Source organism: Nicotiana attenuata, unplaced genomic scaffold, assembly GCF_001879085.1.
Source record: "Nicotiana attenuata strain UT unplaced genomic scaffold, NIATTr2, whole genome shotgun sequence".
NCBI lineage: Eukaryota > Viridiplantae > Streptophyta > Magnoliopsida > Solanales > Solanaceae > Nicotiana > Nicotiana attenuata.
The window spans coordinates 87500-93869 of record NW_017674521.1 but is presented as its reverse complement, the minus strand read 5'-3'; the positions used below and the strand labels follow the sequence as shown (position 1 = coordinate 93869).

General features: G+C 40.6%; 1 pseudogene; it reads left to right on the top strand.

The window, feature by feature from the left end:
• The first annotated feature begins 479 nt into the window (after window positions 1-479).
• The window catches only part of LOC109218809, a 50428-nt pseudogene continuing 44537 nt past the window's right edge, over window positions 480-6370 (top strand).

Below are 6370 nucleotides of genomic sequence, written 5' to 3'. Positions count from 1 at the left end.
GGTTTGGTTTGGAAAAGTCAACCGGATGTTGACTTATGAGTTAGAAGGCTCGGATGTGATTTTCGGTGATTCGGTTAGCTCCGGGGGATGATTTGTGACTTAGGAGTGTGATTGGAAGTGATTTTGGAGGTCTGGTGTAGAATTAGGCTTGAATTGGCAAAGTTAGCATTTTGGCGATATCTGGTTGATAGGTGAGATTTTGATCTGAGGGTCGGAATGGAATTTCGAGAGTTGCAGTAGCTTCGTTAGGTGATTTGGGATGTGTGTGCAAAATTTCAGGTGATTCGGAGGTGATTTCGTTGGGTTTTTGATCGAATGCGGGTTTCGGAAGTTTTGGAAGAACTTAGGCTTGAATCCGATGAGAATTGATGATTTTGGTGTTGTTTGTGGTGTTTTGATGATTGGAACAAGTTTGTGTGATGTTTTGGGATATGTTGGTGCTTTTGGTTGAGGTCCCGGGGGCCTCGGGATGATTTCGGATGGATAAACGGGAAGATTTGGACTTAGAAATGCAGCAGAAAAATGCGGCAGCAGTGCAGGGTGATTTTGTTCTTCGCGATCGCGGAGGTCTCTCTCGATCGCATAGAAGGTTTTGGGTGTCTGAGATTTTTCTTTACGCGTTCGCGGTCAGGGAGGTGCGTTCGCGTAGGTTCGAGACCTGGAGCATTGCGTTCGCGGGCTTGCCTCGCGTTCGCATAAGAGGGATTTAGGACCCTTGTCATTTGTTCTTCGCGTTCGCGTAGCAGAGCCAGCTGAAGGTCCGCGTTCGCGGGTTGGTCACCGCGTTCGCATAGGGGAAATTTGGGTTATTGAGATTTTGTTCATCGCGAACGCTGAGGTTGGACCGCGTTCGCATAGAGTAAATTAGAGCTGGGCAGAAGGGTTTTATTAAACATTTCCTCCGCGAAGCTTAGTCTATTTCCACCATTTTTGAGCAACCTTGAGAGCTTTTTGACGAGGATTAAAGAGGCTTTCGACTGGGTTTGATTGGAGGTGAGTCTTATGACCTAGAAACATCATTTAATTGAAGAATCAACACTTAAATTCATGGAAATTTGATGAAAAAGGGAAGAATTAGGGCTTGACTTTTTGAATGAAAAATTGGGATTTGAGGGAGCATTTGAGCTCGGATTTTGGAGCTTTTGATATGTATAGACTCGTGGCGAGATAAGGAGTCCATTGATATAAAAATTTCTGAGTTTCGAGAAGTGGGCCCGGGGCTCGGGTTTTGTCAATTTCGGATTTCTTGATGTTTTTCGACCATTTTCGATTGGGTATTATTCCTTTAGCATATTGTGACGTATTCGTTGTGGTTTGGTCAGATTTGACGCGCGAGGAGGTTGATTCGAGAGGCAAGGGCATAGCGAGCTAGACTTTTGGCCGGCTCGAGGTGAGTAATAGATGTAAATGATGTCCTGAGGGTTTGAAACCCCGAAATTTCACATCGTAACGCTATATTGAGGCGAGACACGCGGTCTACGACGAGTGCGGGTCGTTTGTTATTGGGAATTGTGACTTGGTCCGTCCCGGGCGATGTTTTTACCATGTTTTGGCTAGAATTTAATTGAGAATCATCGTTACTTGGATTAAATTCTATATATTTGGGCTTCATGCCAATTATTTGAATCCTTCAGGGATTGATATCACTGTTTTCGCATATTTTTGCATATTATTTGATCTCAGTCCAAGGTTTTAAGTACTGTTTTGCAAACTCAGCCATCTTTCTAAGATTTGAAAACTTAAATGATATTTCTAAATGATATTTTGGGCTGTGAACTACTGTTTTACAAATGCCCGAGGGGCTTATGATGATTTCTGGACTGAGCATGGATCGGGTTGCGCGCCGCAGCAGTATTACACTGATATTGAGGCCGAGAGCCTGGTTGATTATATTGATATTGAGGCCGAGAGCCTGGTTGATGCCACGAGATGGCTTGATATTGCGTTTGGGCTGTAGGAGCCTCTCCGGAGTCTGTACACACCCCCAGTGAGCGCCGTTGACGATAAATAAATGGATAGCTCGGGCTGTACACCGCAGTGGGTACTAGATTGTACCATCATATGCATTGCATTGCACTCATGCATTTGTTCTTTATCTGTGATGCCTGCTTTAGTGTCTGTACTCGGATTTCATCGGCTTTTTGCTTCATTGTTAAATGTTCTGAACTACCAGTTATAGTTTACTTTGTATTATTCCATGATTTCTTATTCTCAGCCTTTATTTATCTTTATTACTCACTGGGTCGGAGTACTCACATTACTCCATGCACCTTGCGTGCAGATTCAGGTACCCCATAGGCTGAGTGAGGATTTGTTTAGCTGAGCAGCAGTATCCGGGAGTATCGAGGTAGCTGCATGGCGTTCGCAGCCTTGATCTCTCCCTTCTATCTCTATCTTTTATTCCGCATTTCTTAGACAGACTTGTAGTAGGTTGACATTCTGTATTAGAGGCTCATATTCGTGACAGCGGGTCCTATTTGGGACCATGTTGCAGTATTTTGTTAAACTTCTGCATATTTTATCATTATTCCTAGATTTTTAACATAATGGCTTAGAAATTTTCCCCTGTGTTCTATATCTATAATTTGTGGAGATTGGGAAATGTTGTTGAAAGGTCGGGCTTTCCTAGCAGTGTGTTTGGCGCCATCATGACCGGGGTTGGGTCGTGACAATAATGAAGTTTTTAATTTATAAACATATAATTTATATGAAACTTGGGCAACAGAATTATTTAAAAAACTCAACTTTAATTTTCATCCATTTATTTGCGTCTCTTTATATTCTCAAGTACATCATGTTTGTTATTTTAAAATTTTACTTATGAGTTTTTTTTTTGGTTACACATATCCAATTTTCATTCTTTTAAATGCATCCCTTTTATTCCAAATTCAGTTTTGCAATATACTTTTTCCTAAATTTGAAATTGGAAAACGGCTAACAATTAATATTTATACTTAAAATTTGAAGATGACAATATTGATGCTGATATACCAGGTATGTCCTTGAATTAACCACAACTCATAGTCATACATACAAGTTTATTAAATTATAATTTATTCATCAAGGCCATATGCAATCCAATGTACATATTCACGATGCAAATGAAGATGACGATGTTTTTGAAGGTATTCACATATATTAAATTTCGAATTTTACGCACTAATTATTATTATATTTAGAGGATGAAGTTGAGAGCTGGATCACCAATGAAGGTAAGTATGTCGTAATTTCAAGTTACATATACAACATACTTTTATTTTCTATGTAATAACTTCTTTAACTTTATCTCTTTATTTTACTCTCATACAACCAGAATACTGGGATTGGAGATGCCAATTATGAATGTGAATATTGTGGGGCTTATTTCTGGTTTGAGGAAAGAGTTGAGAAGAAGTATAAAAATAAAAAACCTGTTTTCACTTTATGTTGTGGTCGTGGAAAAATCGAGCTACCAACTCCAAAGGAGCCTCCTTCAATTTTGAAGAATTTATTGTTTGCATCAGGTTAATAAATAAATTCATTTCATTAAAAAGATTGTCACGACCCAATTCCCGAACCCGGTCGTGATGGCACCTCTCGTGAAGACAAGGCCAGCCAGAACAAATGAAACACCTCCTTTAAACAATTAATTAACATAAACAGAACTAAAACATGTTTAAGATAGCCATAATTACGGAAACAACGATAATAACAAGGAAAACCATCCCGACACAGCCCAAACCGGGGTGTCACAAGTCACGAGCATCTATTAGAGTATAATTACAACTACAAGGCCTAAAATATACAAAAGAGAACTGATAAACATAAGGAAGAAATTCGGTGCTGCGAACGCTAGCAGTCACCTCGCTAAACTCCGATAAACTTAGCCTCCGATCAACTCAAACCCGCTACCGGGTGAACAAATACCTGCATCTGCACACGAGGTGCAGGGAGTAAAGTGAGTACTCCAACTCAGTGAGTAATAACAATAAATAATGGCTGAAAGCATGAAAACACATAAATGCACAAGGCAATTCTATATCAGGCAATAAATTACTTAAAGCAGTAAAACCATAAAGAATCAAATGAAATATCCTTTTAAAAACAGGTAAATCAGGTAAAACAACAAGTAAATAGTGAGTAGTAATCTGCCCCTCGGGCCCAGTATCAATCGCTCAGAACAGTATCAGCCCCTCGGGCTCAGTATCAATCACTCAGCACATTATCAGCCCCTCGGGCTCACTCTCAGTTACTCAGCATAGTATCAGCCCCTCGGGCTCACTCTCAGATCATATGGGTACCCACGCTCACTGTGGGTGTGGAGACTCCGGAGGGGCCCCTTACGGCCCAAGCGCAATATCAAGTCACCTCGTCATATAACTTAAGGCCTGAAAGCCTTCTCACATCACACTCAAGGCCTGAAAGCCTCCTCACATAACACTCGAGGCTTGAAAGCCTCCTCACCTCACTCACATATATCCTCACATATGGCCCTCGGCCTCACTCAGTCCAGAAAATATCATAAGCCCCTCGGGCATCAATAAAATAGTAGTGCTCAGCCCAAACAACAGTGGAAATATCATTTAAGTCTCAAAGTTCAATTAAAGCAACTGAGTTTGTAAAACAGCATAATCAACAGGACTGAGTTCAAGTAGTATATCAAAATAGTGAGGAAACAGTGAGAAAAATCCGCAAAGGATTCAAGCAGTCGGTATGAAGCCCAAAATATGGCAATAGGCCCAAGTCATGTTGATAACAAATACATTTCAGTCAAATACGCGGTAAAAATATTAATCGGGACGGACTAAGTCACAATCCCTAGTAGTAAACAACCCTGCGCTCGCCATTAAGCGTGTGTTTCACCTCAATACAGCACTACGTTGTGCAAATCCGGGGTTTCAAACCCTCAGGACATCATTTACTATCATTACTCACCTCGATCCGGTCCAAAATCTAGCCCGCGATGCCTCTCCCGCACGAATCGACCTCCGGATGCTCCAAATCTAGCCACAATCAGTACATAATCATTAAAATATGCTAAGGGAGCAAAGCCCACTCGAAAATATCCAAGTTAACATCAAAATCCCGAAATTGCTCAAACCCGGCCCCCGGGCCCACGCTTCGGAATTCGACGAAACTCACAAAATCCGACAACTCATTCAATCACGAGTCCAACCATACCATAATTACTAAATTCCGATAACAATTCGGCCTCCAAATCTTCAAATCTTATTTTCAAATCCCTAGGTCCAAATCCCGAATTTACACCTCAAAAACATGTAATCTAGTCGGATTATTCGATGATAATTAAATATTATGGAGTAGAAATGATCACAAGTGACTTACCTCAAGATTTCCCATGATTTCTTGCTCAAAAATCGCCCAAAACCGTGTTCTTTCAAAAAAAAACGTCAAAATGAGCAAAAAAACAGAACAGCACTAATACACCCGAATCTAGTCGCTAAAAGCCAAATCTGGTCGCTAAAAGTGCCAAATCTGGTCGCTAAAAGGTGCACACCTGATCTGATGCACCAGCAATCTTTAATTTCACTAAAAATGCTCTAACTCCATCATACAAACTCGGAATTCGATGATTCTTGTTCCTATGAGTCACAAATAATAATACAAACATAGCCCTTCAATCCAAACTCAATTCGGAGCTCATTTGCTCAGTCTGATACCCATTTCGCTCGTTAAACAATTAACTCATGTTTCGCGTCAAAAACCCAATCGCAACTTGATGAAATTAAACCAAACTTTCCAGATCACTCCTATAATTCATTGTCAAAATTCCGGAAGTCTCGAAATCAAATTTCGATCTCTAGAACTAAAAATGGACCTTTGGATCATTTCATGCTTATGCTCAAAACAGCAAAATCTTCCAAAAACTCCTCCAAAACATATCCGAGCCTCATGGGACCCCGACCAAACATGCCAACACACCCCATAACATCATTCAAACTTGTTCCAACCTTCAGAACGCTCAAAACAACATCAAAACATCGAATCACCCTCGGATTCAAGCCTAAGAATTCCAAAACTTCCGAATTACTCTTTCGATCAAAAACCCGACCAAACGACGTCCGAATGAACTGAAATTTTGCACACACATCAAAAATGACATAACGAAGCTACAGCAACTCTCGGAATTCCATTCAGATCCTCGGATCAAAATCTCACCTATCAACGGGAATTCGCCTAATTACTAACTTCGCCAATTCAAGCTGAATTCTACACCGGACTTCCAAAACCAATTCCGATCACGCTCCTAAGTCACAAATCACCTAACGAAGCTAACCAAATCATAAAAACTCCGATCTGAGCTCATAGACAAATAAGTCAACTCTTGGTCAAACCTTCCAAATTCAAAGCTTTCAACTGACACTGTTCT